This window comes from Orycteropus afer, unplaced genomic scaffold (genome assembly GCF_000298275.1).
Source record: "Orycteropus afer afer isolate SDZICR_OR568_19922 unplaced genomic scaffold, OryAfe1.0 scaffold00013, whole genome shotgun sequence".
NCBI classification, from domain to species: Eukaryota; Metazoa; Chordata; class Mammalia; order Tubulidentata; family Orycteropodidae; genus Orycteropus; species Orycteropus afer.
This window is the reverse complement of record NW_006921600.1, coordinates 9,093,183-9,108,700: the sequence shown is the minus strand read 5'-3', so window position 1 is coordinate 9,108,700 and position 15,518 is coordinate 9,093,183.

Genomic DNA, 15,518 nt, shown 5'->3' with positions numbered 1-15,518 from the left:
TTTACTTCTGGGTTCTCAATTCTGTTTCATTGGTCTATGTGTCTGTCATTGTACCCATACAAGCCTGTTTTGACTTGTGGCTGTGTAGTAGGTTTTGAGATTGGGAAGTGTGAGGCCTCCTACTTTCTTCTTGTTTAGTGCTAGTAATTTGCTTCTCCGGAGTCTCTTTCCTTTCCATATAAAGATAGTGACTAGTTCTTCCATCTCTTTAAAGAATGGTGATGTCATCAGGATCAGGATTGCATTATATCTGTAAATCGCTTTGGGTAGTACTAACATTTTCCATAATTTCAGTCTTCCTATCTATGAGCATGGTATATTCTTCTATTTATGTAGTTTTTTTTGGTTGTTTCTTATAGCAGTGCTTTAGGGTATCATGTTTGGTAAAGTGGAGGGTCAGGGAAGAATGGGAAGGCCTTCCATGAGATGAATTGACTCAGTGGCTATAATAACAGGCTCAGGTATTGCAAGGATTGTGAGGATGGCACATGACTGGGCAGTGTTTTGTTCTGTTGTACACAGGGTCACTATGAGTTGGAGCAAGATTGACAACCCCTAACAACAACAACATAGTAGTGTTTTGTAGTTCTTTTGTATTGGCCTTTTGTATCTCTGGTTAGATTTATTCTTAAGAACTTCATCTTTTGGGTGGCTACTGAAAATGGTATTGTTTTTCTGATTTCCTTTTCAGAGTTTTCTTTGTTAGTATAGAGTAATCTGATAGGTTTTTTTTTTGTTGTTGTTGATCCTTTATCCTACCACTTGCAGAATCCTTCTATTAGTTCCAGTCATTTCCTTGTTGAGTGTCTGGGGTTTTCTATGTATAGCATCATATCATCTGCCAGTAGGCATAGTTTTACTTCCTTGACAATATGGATGCCTTTTATTTTCTTTTCTTGCCTTTTTGCTCTGACTAGGACTTCCAATATGATATTGAATAAGAGTGATGATAAAGAACATCCTTGTCTGTTTCTGTTTGTAAGGGGTATATTTTCAGTCTTTCTACATTGAGAATATTGCTGGCCATTGATTTTGGGTATCTGCCCTTAATTATACACAATTAATTAATATAGGACTTTCCTGTCTATTCCTAGTTTGCTGAGTGTTTTTATCAAGAATGGTTGTTGGATTTTGTTAAATACCTTTTCTGCATCAATTGATATGATCATGTGGTTCTTTCCTTTGTTTTACTTACACGGTGGATTATATTTATTGTTTTTCTAGTGTTGAACTATCCTTGCACATCTGGTATGAAACCCACATGATCATAATATACTATTTTTTTGATATGTGGTTGCATTGTATTGGCTAGTATTGTGTTGAGAATTTTTGGGTCTATGTTCATGAGGGATATTGGCCTATAATTTTAATTTTTCGTGGTGTTTTTCATGGTTTTAGTATCAGCCTTATGCTTGTGTCATAGAATGGATTTGGGAGTATTCCATCCTTTACTGTGTTCTGGAATAGTTTGAGTACAATTGATGTCAGCTGTTTTCTGAATACTTGGTAGAATTCACTAGTGAAATGGTCTGGACTAAGACTTGCTCTTGTTGGGAGGTTTTTTTTTTTTTTTTTTTAATGATCTCTTCAATTTTGTCTTCTGTTATGGGTCTGTTCAAATTTGTCACCTCAATTTGTGTTAGTTTGTGTAGGTAGTGTGTTTCTAGAAATTTGTCAATTTCTTCTAGGTTTTCAAATTTGTTGGAGTACAGTTCTTCATAATATTCTGTTATTATCTTTCTCATTTCAGTTGGTTGTGTTGCAACATCACCTATTTAATTTCTTATTTGCATCTTCTTGTTTTCCTTTGTTAAATTTGCTGGTGATTTATCAGTTTTATTAATCCTTTCAAAGAACCAACTTCTAGTTTTGTTGAATGTTTTTATTGTTTTTCTCTTTCATTATTTATGCTCAGTCTTTTTTATTTTCATTCTTCTGGTGACTGTAGGCTTTTTTGACCATTCTTTTTCTAACTTTTGGAGATGTTGGGATAAGATGTTGATTTTTGTTCTTTCTTCTTTTTTGATGTTTGCATGTATTACTCTAAATCATCCTCTGAGCACTACTTTTGCTGTATCCCAAAGATTTTGATGTGTTGTATTTTCATTCTTGTTTGACTCAAGGAATTCTTTAAATTTAATTTTTCATTTCTTCTACTATCCTGAAGTTCTTAAGCAGGGTGTTATTCAGTTTTCATGTATTTGATTTTTGTCCTTTGATCTTTCTGTCATTGGTTTCTAATTTTACAGAATTGTGATCTGAAAAACACTACTTTGTAGTATTTTGCTATTTTTAAATTTATTAAGACTGACTTTGTGGCCTAACGTGGTCTATTATGGAGAATGTTCCATGTGCACTGCAAAAGAATGTAGATTGTGCTGTTGTTGGGTAGGGTGTTCTATATATCTATGAGGTCAAGTTGGTTGATTATGTTGTTTAGATATTCTGCATCTTTACTGAGTTTCTTTTTAGTTGTTCTGTCACTAAAAGTTGTGTATTAAAATCTCCTATTATTATTGTGGAGTTGTCTATTTCTCTTTTCACCTTTTTTAAAACTGTTGTTGTTGTTGTTGTTGTTGTTATGTGCCGTCAAGTCAAACCCGACTCATAGCGACCCCTCCTTGGGTTTCCGAGGCAGTATCACTACGGAAGTAGGATTGCCCAACCTTCCTTCCGAGGAGTGGCTGGTGGGTATCAACCACCAGCCGTCTGGTTAGCAGGCAAGTGTCTTAGCCACTTAAAACTAGACTTATATATTTTGGGGCTCTTTCACTGGGTGTATAGGTATTTTTTATGGTTATGTTGTCTGGTTGGATTAAACTTTTAGTTATTGTGTAATGTTCTTCCTTGTCTCTTTTGCTGGTTTTTGACTTAAAGACTATTTTATCAGAAATTAGTATTGCCACTTCTGATCTTTTTTGGTTGTGATTTGCATGATATATGTTTTTCCATCCTTTGATTTTTATCTTTGTATCTAAATTGTCTCTTGTAGACAACATATTGATAGAGCATGCCAATGGGTTTTCTTATCCATTCTGCTACTCTCTATCTCTTGACTGTTTCATTTGATCAATTTGCATTCAGTGTAATTATCCATAGGTATGATTTTACTGTTATCATTTTGCTGTGTGTGATTTTTCTTTTTGTTTATATTTTTGCTGAAGGTTTATATTTTTCTGTGCTTAGTTAATTTTGTTTATGTGTTCTCATATCATTTTCTTCATTATTGTTGTTTTAGTGTTTATTGAATCTTTACGATTTTCTTCATTGTTGTTTTGGTAAGAATGTGTATTAATTTTATTTGTGGTTAGTTTAAAATATATTTTTACCTTCCCAAGTTTAAAACAGTCCATTCTATCCTCATATTATCTTAACTTCCTCTTCATTTGGAAGTTCTGTAATCCCATTTATTTCCTCTTTTTGCTATGTAGTTGTCATTGTTTACAAATTGATGTCTCTGGCTCTCTATTTTCAGTCTTATAGGTTTATTTTATTTTTGATGCTTCTATACGTGGGCTAAGGAGCTCTGGTACTATACTGACTAAGGCATCTGACTGCTAACCAGAAAGTTGGGGTTCAAACCCACCAGCCACTCTGCAGAAGCAAGACCGGGCAATCTACTTCTGCAAAGATTTACTGTCTCCGAAACCCAAAGGGGGTCGCTATGAATTGGAATTGATTCAATGGCTGTGGGTTTGGTTTTTTGGTTTTGTATATGGGTTGGTTGCCAGATGATGTTGTCATGTGTCTTAATCTTAGGTGATTGTCTGCTGTTGTCAATTCTCTAAAGGACTCTCTTTGGTACCTCTTGTAAGGTTAGTCTGGTTTTTACAAATTTCCTTAATTTGTGTTTATTTGGATATGTCCTAATTTTACCATCACACTTGAGGGACAATTTTGCTGGATATAAAATTGTTGCTTGGTATATATATATATATATATATATAATGTCAGGGAGCTCTGGTAGCATAGTGGCTAAGGCACTTGACTGATAACCAGAAGGCTAGAGGTTCAAACCCACCAGCCACTCCTCGGAAGGAAGATAGGGGCAATCTACTTCCATAGTGATACTGCCTTGGAAACTCAAGGAGGGGTCACTATGAGTCAGGTCCGACTCAATGGCACATAACAACAACAACAATAACAATATATGTTATCCAAATACCTTCTTGCCTGCATGATTTCTGCTGAGAAATCAGAGCTTAGTCTTATTGGTTCTCCTTTGTAATTGTCTTTTCTTTTTTCTCAAGCTACTTTCCAAATTCTTTGTCTTTACTTTTGGAAAATTTCATTATGATATATATGTGTCAGTGAGTTTTTTTTTTTTTTTTTGACTATGCTATTTGGTGTTTGTTGAGATTCTAAAATGCATATCTTCTTCTCTTTCGTGATATTAGGGAAGTTTTCTTCCAACAAATCTTCTACAGATTACTTCCCCCCCCCCCATTTCTTCCTGTTCTGCAATTTTGACCACATGTGAGTTATTTCTCTTGGTAATGTTTCACATAATTCCTACACTTTGTTCCCCCCCCCATTCTTTTTTCTGATTATTCTTCCAACAGATTGGTATTAAAAGATTTGTCTTCAATTTTGCTAGTTCTGTCTACTATTGATTCAACTATACATCTTTACCCTTACAAAACATCTATTTCTGTAATTTTAGTATTAATATTCTAGATTTCTATTTGCTGTTCTGTGTGATTTCAAATTTTCCATTTATTTTGTCAATTTCTTTTTGTATTGCATTCCTTAATTCTTCTTCAGTTTTGTCTATGTCATCTACTTTTCCTTGATTTTATCTATAATTTCCTGGTGTCATCTTTGTTTTCCTTGATTTCTTTCTTCATATGCGAAGGGGTCCTAAGTATACTTCTTTTGAATTCCTTATCAGGTAGTTACAGAACTTCCAAATGAAATTGTATAATTTCCTCCTCCAGAATATTTTTTGGCCCTGTATGTTGATCACTTCTGTGAGCCATCTTGTTCTAGTTTTTGCGTATGTGTGTGATTTGACTTTGTCTGTTGTCTCCAAGACTTTGTTGTGTTATTGCATTGATTTTTGATTGCATTTTGGTTTGCTTCACCCTGATTTTTGGTTTTGTTTTGTTTTAATATATCCAAGGAATACAGCAGACATGTTACTCTGGTCACTAGTTTGGCAGGACCAAGGTGCTCACCACCTGTCTTCAGGTGAATTTGATAGTGGATGGGAGTGTGAGTGTGAGTCTGTAATCACTGGTCATGTAGAGCAGCTGAGGAAAGTCTGGGTGGGTGTTGGTCAGTATCTGTCATCAGTTCTGTGGTGCTGGAGAGAGTTGTGGCACTTGGTCAGTGTTGGGGCAGCAGATGTGGTGGGTAGTGTATCTAGCTTTCTACTGATGGGGGATAAATAAAGGTAGGGTAAGAGGAAGGAAAAAGGGGAGCATAAGGAAGAACTAAGAAGAAAGAAAAAATGAAAAGGAAAAAGAGAAAGAAAAAAAATCAACACAGTATTGATACAAATACTAGTGTAACCAAGCATGGGTACAGCAGGAATGCACTGCTCTCTCTGGAGAAGCATGCACTGGTAACTAGAGAGTGTGGATTGGACACTGCTGACTGCAGAGGTGACAGAAGGTGTGGGACCAGCCCCATGAAACTGTATAGTACCACCTGCAGAGGCAGCAGGGACAGACACTGCAGACTATGGAGGCAGCAGGGGTGGGGTGCTCACTCCACAGACTGAAAAAGGAAAAAAAGCAGGCATGAAGAGGATGAAAAAAAGAAAAAAGAAAAAAAAAAAAAGGTGCATAGAGGGGAGAATTATGAAGAAAGGAAAAAAGAGGGGAAAAAAGCAGCATACTACTGATGAAAGCTCTAGCTGCCAAATGCAGCTGTGGTGGCAAATAGTTGTTTGCTCTGCTATAGAGTGCACCACCACCTGTGGAGATGTGGGGGTAGAGGTGGTTGACTAAGGAGGTGCTGGGGGTGAGGCAATCCACAGAATCAAAAGAAATAGGGGGGTGGGAAGGAAGAAAAAAGGAGAGGGGAAGAGGAAGAGGGAAGAACTAAGAAGAAAGGAAAAAAAAACAAGGGGATACAGCATTATAGTAGGGGGAGATTTGACTAGCTGCCAGGTGAGAGAGGTTGGCCACGTCTCTGGTCCTTTGGAGGTTGTGTGGTGCATGGGGGTGGGGTGGGGTGGTGGTGGAGATCTCACCTCTCTGGTTGCCAGTCACTGATGGGAGTGCTGGTGCAGTCCTGGGAGAGCAGAGTTAGTTATCTGGTTCCTGCCTTGATTAGAATGCTGCTTGCTGTAATTCAAAATGGCCACACTGTAAGCAACTGAGTAGTTGCCTTATGAATTTTACTTATATGTGGTAGTTTTTATACTGTTTGATAATTTCTGCATTCTGTTGAATTACCTTTCTTTGGAATTGGCACAAATATGGATCTCTTCCAGTAGATTGGCCAGATAGCTGTCTTCCAAATTTCTTGGCCTAGACAAATGACCCACTGGCAATTCATCACTCCATATGTCTCTTTGTTCACTATTTTCACCCACTCTCTTCCTCTAATCAGTACTTGATCTACTTCTATATCCTTTCCTTTGATGCTCTGGGTAACAGGATTGCCATTCGTATCCATTATATTTGTTTTCTCAGGTTGTCACAGAGGAACTAGATAGTATGTCTGTGTAGTCCACCATTTCAACCCTTCCATCATTTAATTTCTTGAATTTTACTTCCAAGGGTAATGATCGTGCATCCAAGTAAAATGAAATCCTTGACAACTTTCATCATTTCTCTGTTTATCATGATGTTGCTTGTTGGTCCAGTTGTGAGGACTTTTGTTTTCTGTATGGTGACATGTAACCCATATGAAGGCTGTAGTCTTTGATCTTCCTCTGTAAGTGTTTCAAGTCCTCTTCACTTTCAGAGAAGGAGAGTTGTTCTTCTGCATATTGCAGGTGGTTAATGAGTCTTATTCCAATCCTGATGCTGCATTCTTTTTCCTATGGTCACTTCTCAGATTATGTGCTGTTTTGTTTTTTTAGTGTTGCTTTAATAAGAGTGCCACAAATAAATGGTTTTAACAAACAGGGATTTATTCTCTTACAGTTTAGGAGGGTAGAAGTTCAAGTTCAAAGTACCAGCTCTAGGGGCTGGGTCATGGCCCTTCAACCTTGGGTTTCAGCTCTGCCTCTTGCTCCCGACCCACTGGCACTGGAGACATCTCTTAATTCAGCCAGCTGCTGGCTGCTGACACCAAAAACACAAGGTCAACAAGTAAAATGGCACAGTCTCAAGATTATCAAACAACACAGCAGGCCACTAGTTCAAGTCCAGAACAGTCCCAAGATCAGCAGGCAATGTGGCAGACTGCTGAATGGAGACTTGGCTAAATGCAGGATCCAAGTGTGTCAAAAAGTTCAAGACCTTTATCAAATCATCTTCATATATACTAGAAGCAGACCACATGCATAAGGCAGCTACTCAATTGCTCACAGCAGATTTCACCATGGAGTTGATAACCAGCCTCATCATGGGAATCACCACATCCAGTTGCCCAGCCACTCAAAACCACGCCCAGCCAAGTTGACATACAACTTTAACTACCCTATCTGTACAGCATACATATTGAATAAATATAGTGAAGGGATACAACCTCAACACATACCTTTCCTGATTTTAAACTGCACAGTATTCCCTTGTTCTGTTTGCCTCTTGGTCTATGTACAGGTTTTGCATGAGCATAATCAAGTGTTCCCATTCTTCCCAACGTTATCTGTAGTTTGTTAGGATGTACACAGTCAGATGCCTTTGCATTGGGAATTAAAACACGGGTAAATATCTTTCTGGTATTCTCTGCTTTCAGCCAAGATCCATCTGACATCAACAATGATATCACTCATTCCATATCCTCTTCTGAATCCAGCTTGAATTTCTGGCAGTTCCTCCTTTATGTATTACTACTATCATTTTTGGGAGCTCTGATAGCATAGTGCCTAAGGCACTTGACTGCTAACCAGAAGGCCGGCGGTCCAAATCCACCAGCCACTCCCCAGAAGGAAGATTGGGCAATTTACTTCTGTAGTGATACTGCCTCGGAAACCCAAGGAGGGGTCGCTACGGGTCGGGTCCGACTCCACGGCAATGGTTGCTTGCTTGCTTTACTATCATTTTTGAATTATCTTCAGCAAAATTTTACTTATATGTGGTAGTTATTATATTGTTTGATAATTTCTGCATTCTGTTGAATCACCTTTCTCTAGAATGAGCACAAATATGGATCTCTTCCAGTATATTGGCTAGATAGCTGTCTTCCAAATTTCTTGGCATAGACAAATGAGCGCTTCCAGCATTGGATCTATTTGTTGAAATATCTCAATTGGTATTTTGTCAATTCCTGGAGACTTGTTTTTTGCTAATGTTTACAACTCAGCTTGGACTTCTTCCTTCCATACCAATGGTTCTTGATTATATGCTACCTCCTGAAATGGTTGAACATCTACTAATTCTTTTTGGTACAGTGTCTCTGTATATTCTTTTCATCTTCTTTTGATGTTTCTTGCATTGTTCAGCATCTTTCCCAAGTTGTTGTTGGTGTCAAGTGCCATAGAATTGGCTCTGACTCATAACAACCCTACGTACAACAGAACAAAACACTGCCAGGTCCTGTACCATCCTCACAATCATTGCTATGCTTGAGCCCATTGTTGCAGCCACTGGGTAAATACATCTCCTTGAGGGTCTTCCCCTTTTTCTCTGTCCCTCTACTTGATTATATACTACCTGAATTTGCAGACAATTTGAAGAATAAACTGGATACATTGAACACCAGTGACTGAAGACCAGATGAATTGTGGGATGACATGAAGAACACCATACTTGAAGAAAGGAAGGAAAGACCAAAATAGATGTCAGAAGAGACTTAGAAACTTGCTCTTGAACATAGACTAGCTAAAGCAAATGCAAGAAATGATGAAATAAAAGAGCTGAGCAGAAGATTTCTAAGGGGATCTTGAAAAGACCAAGTATGATGAAATGTGCAAAGACCTGGAGTTAGAAAACCAAAAGGAAAAAAACATGCTCAGCATTTCTCAAGCTGAAATAACTGAAGAAAAAATTCAAGCCTCAAATTACAATATTGAAGGATATTTTGTATGGGTAATATTTTGCCCATACATTTGATGGGCAAAATATTGAATGATGCAAGAAGTATCAAAAAAAGATGTAAGGAATACACAGAATCACTTACCAAAAAAAGAAATGGTCAGCGTTCAACCATTTCAGGAGGTAGTACATGATCAAGAACCAATTGTATTGAAAGAAGAAGTCAAAGCTGCACTCAAGGAATTGCCAAAAAACAAGGCTCTAGGAATTGACAGGATAGCCATTGTGATGTTTGAACAAATGGATGCAATGCTAGATGCATTTACTTGTTTGCACCAAGAAATTTGGAAAACTGCTACCTAGCCAACTGAACGGAAGCTATAGGTATTTGCGTGTTTTTCCAAAGAAAGGTGATCCAACAGAATATGGAAATTATTGGACTATATTATTAATATCACACACAAGTAAAATTTTGCTGATGATAATTCAAATAATGGTTGCAGCAATATATTGACACAGAACTTCCAGAAATTCAAGCTAGAGTCAGAAGAGGATATGGAATTAGAGATATCTTGCCCATAGAATCCTTCAATATTGCAACTTGAGGCTTGAATTTCACTATAGTCCTTTCCGCTTGAGAAATACCAAACATGTTCTTTCCTTTTGGTTCTTTAACTCTAGGTCTTTGCATATTTCAATATAATACTTTGTCTTTTCTAGCTGCCCCATGAAATCTTTTGTAGCTCTTTTACGTCATAGTTTCCTCCATTTGCTTTCACTGGTCTATATTCAAAAGCAAGTTTCAGGTCTCTTCTGATATCCATTTTATTCTTTCCTTTTTGCCTATCTTTTCTTGTGTATGATGTTCTTAATGTCATCCCACAACTTGTCTGATCTTTAGTCATTAGTGTTCAATGTGTCAAATCTATTCTTGAGATGGTCTTTAAGTTCAGGTGGGACGTACTCAAAGTTGTACTTTGGCTCTCATGCACTTGTCTTAGTTTTCTTCTGCTTCAACTTTAACTTTCATTTGAGCAACTGATGGTCTATTCTGCAGTCAGCCCCTGGTCTTATTCTGAATGAAGTGCAGCTGGAATGCTCCTTAGAAACAAGGATAGATTCGTTCATTCTTCTGATAGTTCATGGTATTTTCAGTATTTCTTTGAGGGTTTCTTGTTTGTTTGTTTGTTTGTTTTTTTAATGTGGCTACTTGAAAATTTAACATTATATATGTGACTCTCATTTTATTTCTATTGGGGAGTGCTGCTTGCTCTAGGGGGCCAAGTTGAGGAGTGCCTATAGTTTTTCATTTGATAATTTGGAATTGGCTTTTAATCAGGTCCTCAAGGTACTTTGTGATAGCTTTTATCACTCCATTCTTCATAATAGTAATAAAATCAATTAATTAATCACTTTCTGCACATAGTTTGTCTTACTGTGGTACCTTGCATGTTGCTATGATGCTACATTCTATGCCAGCCTTCATTATCAGCAGAGTTACCCTTTGTGGACAAGTTTCAGTGGAGCTTCCATAGTAAGATAGACTAAGAAGAAAACCCTGGAGATCTATTTTTGAAAATTAGCTAGTGAAAACCCTGGGCATCCCACCAGAATACAAGTAATCTTTAGTTCTCTTATACATAAGGTCACTATGAAGCAGAGTCTGCTTGAGGAAAACTAACAACAACAAAAATAATACAATTAGTTAACATTTATATAGTGTTACTATGAACTGTATACTACTCAAAGTACTCTCTATATATAAATATCTGTACATTTAATCTTCAAAGCAACACACAGACCCCTTAAGGTACAGGGTCTATGATGTGGCTCATCAAATGGGATGCATTATTCCTGGTGATTAGGACCTGCCAGGTAGCTCTAGGGGCAAGACTCAAGAAGCAGAGAAAATGCTGGCACAGAAAGTGGTTAAGGGTGGGGAAGATGTCAAAGCAAAGTCAATATTGGGGCTAGATTTGTTGAGACTAAGTATTGGGCCTGTTGGCCCTGGAAATGGGAGTTGGGATGGGTGAATCATCAAAGCAATGAAGAACAAGAGTCATTCCAGAACAATACCACTTTATTCCCCACCTTAAACTATGAAAAGAAAATACATTCTTTATTAAAATAAAATTGGACTCCATTCTAGGATGTAATGATATCCACAAATACTTCTCCTCTTCTTTGTGTTAATTTTCACAGTAAAGCCCCACCATGACCTGCTAAAATGAAACCTGTGAGAGCTGGAACTCAACAGGACTGTTTTGTTTTTCTGGGTCTTGCAAGTTTTCCACCTTTGTGATTTGGGTGAAACCTTACAAAGCAGACTCATTTTACATTCAACAGTTCATATACATTTTGTTTCATGACACTGATTATATTCTCCACAGTATAACAGCTCTCTTCCCACTTCCTGCCTGTTGTTACCCTTTCCCTGTGTCCTTCTTGCTTATGCATTCTTGCCTCCTTAGCTTCCTCTCTGTGTGAAAATGCTGCCCTTCTGCTCTCCCATGATTGATTTTTCTAAGGAATGCATCTCCCTGGTGTAAATGTTCAGCTCTGAAGCCTGTCTATTGTTTGGCTGAGAGTTAAGCCACAAGAGTGAGTTCAATTCTAGGTCTGAAGGGTGACTCAGGGCCATAATCTCAGGATTTCCAGCAGTCTCGTTCGAACAGAACAAGAGGACACTACAAGGTTGAAAATCAAGAAGGGTTGTATCCTTTCTCCACACTTATTCAATCTATATGCTGAGCAAATAATCCAAGAAGCTGGACTATATGAAGAAAAATGTGGTATCAGGATTGGAGGAAGAATCATTAGAAACCTGAGATATGCAGACGATATAACTTTGCTTGCTGAAAGTGAGGATGACTTAAGGCACCTACTGATGAATGTTGAAGAATACAGTCTGCAGTATGGATTACGTCTCAATATAAAGAAAACAAAACTCCTCACAACTGGACCAATGAGCAGCATCACAATAAATGGAGAGAAGATTGAGGTTGTCAAAGAATTCACGTTGCTTGGTTCTACAATCGATGCCAATGGAAGCAGCAGTCAGGACATTAGACGATGTGTAGCATTGGGAAAGTCAACTGCAAAGGAACTGTTTCAAGTGCTGAGGAGCAAGGATATCTCCTTGAGGACTAAGGTGCACCTGACACAAGCCATGATATTTCCAATCGCCTGGTATGCATGTGAGAGCTGGACAATGAATAAGGAAGACCGAAGAAGAGTTGATGCTTTTGAGTTGTGGTGTTGACAAAGAATGCTGAAAGTACTATGAACTGCTAAAAGAGCTAACAGATCTGTCCTGGAGGAAGTGCAGCCAGAATGCTCCTTGGAAGCAAGAATGGCCAGACTTCGTCTCACCTATTTTGGTCATGTTGTAAGAAGGGACCATTCCCTGGAGAAGGATGTCATGCTTGGTAGGGTGGAGGGTCAACGAAAGAGAGGGAGGCCTTCAATGAGATGGATTGATATGGTGGCTGCGATGATGGGCTCAAGTATAGCAGGGATTGTGGGGCTGGCACGGGATCGGGCATTGTTTCGTTCTGCTGTTCATGGGGTGGCTATGAGTCGGAAACGACTCAATGGCACTTAACAACAACAACAACAACAACCCCACCAGTAAACTTAGCCTTTTAAAAATTTTGTTCCACAATTTTCTCTCCCACAATTTTCTCTCCCACTCTATCAAGGATGTACAATTTTGATCCTTTTCTGAGTGGTTGGCATTGGTAGCTGGGCACCATCTAATTTTACTGGTGTCAGGGTTATGTACGCTGAGGTTCCCATGGTCCATTGGTTTCCATACATCTTTGATTTTCTTCATTGCTTTGGATGAGGAAAGACCAAAAGTTGCATCTTAGATGGCCACTCACAAGCTTTTAAGACCCTGGTTGCTACTCTCTGAAGTAAGATGTAGAACAATATTTTTCTATCCTGTATTATGCCAATTGAGCTTGATATGCCCTGTGACTATTCCTACTACTTTTCTATCACTCTCTATTGGTGGAAAATATTTCGGTTTTCCTTCACTGACAGGATTCCACCTTATACACATTCCAGAGTTCACAGGTTTTACTATATTATACACCAAATAAGAAACAAAACAGAAAAAAACCCACTGCCATTGAGTAAATTCCTACTCATAGTGACCTTATAGGACAGAATAGAATTGCCCCACAGAGTTTCCAAGGCTGAAAATCTTTAAAGAAGCAGAATGACACATCTGTTTCCCTTGGAGCAGCTGATAGTTTTGAATTGCCAACCTTTTACCAACTGAGCCACCAGAGCTCCTTGTATTATACACATTAACACCAATATGCATACAAGGGCTCACACACTGTCCCAGACACAAACATGTGGGTCAGATCATTTCTTTTTCTTTCCTGCTAAATTTCCACCACAAACCAATGTACCCTGGAGTAAATGACCCATGTTGGGTTAATGATAGAGACTTCCTCTTGAAGCCTCCAAAACATAGCCAATACTTGCTCTTCAGTCCCCAACAGGACATCAGGGCAGAGGAAAAGGTGATGGAACAGCCTTTTGTCCATTTCTCCTCATTGTTATGGTGAGAGAACATTACAACTTCATTTCCTCTGCAAAGGACAGGCAGGCAAAAGGAGCAGACAGGCACATAGGTGTCACCTTCCTGAATGAATGGCGGACACAGACAATCCATTACCCCCACTCCCTCTTCAGCTGCTTTCAGAAGCTAATGCCTTTGTCTGCCAGCCTCCCTATTCATCGCTTGTTCAGGATACCAGCAGTTCTGCTGACTTTTTGCAGGAAGTATATGCAGCCTTTACCTGGGGGTTGCAGTGTGGCCAGTGTTAAACAAAATGCATATGATGATATGAACCAAATGAAATGATCAATATTCAACCATTCTTTTCCATTTTTATTATTGTGGTAAATACATATGTAACAAATTGTTTGCTTTTTCAACACTCAACTCTTCTTGATCCAGCAAAATAGTAATTCTATAGTTTTTAACCTAATAATACCTGAAACATTGTGAACCTTAGTCTAGTAAGACCTCCTCAAATTTTACAAGGATCCCTGGATGGCATTACATTATGCCTGCTCCCCTATATATATATATATATATATATATATATATATATATATATATATATATAATTTTGTTTCATTTAGTATTTAAAGCCTGGAAATAGAGGTAGAAGTGTACAAAGCAAAACCCACTGCCATCAAATTGGAATCAACACTATAGGACCAAGTAAAAGTGTCCCATAGGATTTCCGTAATCTTTATAGAAGCTGGCTGCCATATCTTTCTCCTGTGGAGTTAGCAGGTTAACATCACTGACCTTTCAGTTAGCAACTGAGCACTTAACCACTATGTCATCGGGGCTCTTACAAAGGACATGGAAAATAATTGTAGTAGGTAAATTAATGATAAAAATGATGACTGAATTATGAAAATGGTAGGAATTGGCAAAGGATGACTTTATCACAAGAATGAAGAACACATCATAAAGTGAACTGAAAAGGCAATTAAGGCAAATTATGAAGAGAGAATGGAAGAGCTTAGGGGAACTTAGTTAAGGGGTAAATATTATTTTGTCTGTCTTAAGATAACACCTTGGGGCTATCCCATTGGCAATGGAGAGTCAGTGGGAGAGTGGCTTTGTTGCCTGGTAATTAGGCAACCCCACAAGTTCCTTTGATCATATCATCCTCAAACCAAAACCAAACCAGATGGCATCAGGTTGACTCATGGTGACCCCATGCATTACAAAGAAAAATCACACTCCTTAGAGTTTTTATGCCTGGAAGCAGATCACCAGACCTTGGTGTTTCACAGAGAGTTTGAGCTATCACTTTATCATTAGCCAAGCTTTTATCCATTTGCACCACTCAGGAACTCCCTCTTGTCGTCTCACTCACTACCTTTGAGTCGATTACAACTCATAGTGACCCCCATTGGGTTTCTGAGTTGGTAAAACTTTACAGAAGTAGATTGCTCCATCTTCTTTCCGAGGAGGAGCTGGTGGGTTTGAATGACCAGACTTCTGGTTAGGAGTCAAATGCCTTAGACACTGCCACCAGAGCTCCTTTCCTGTAGTCTAGGGAGGTGATATTTTCCAGTCTTTAAAGGACTCCCTCTCCATGTAAATAAGGTGAGTCTAGGAGGAGAACGCAGGAGAACTCAGTAAGAGCAGCCATGGAAATAAATAATTTTACGTAGGTTTGTCAATAAAGGTGTGAAGAGTCAGGTTCTCACTGTGCATAGTGTATTAAAGAGGTTCCACTTTGTCAGGGAGGGGACCTTTGGGTGAAGGCATTTTGCTGCTCAGCAGGTGGGCTTATGATTTGATTTTTTAATCTATTTTGGTCAGTCTTTTTATTAGCATAGGTAATTGACAGCTGACTGTAAAGTCTTGCTTTTGAA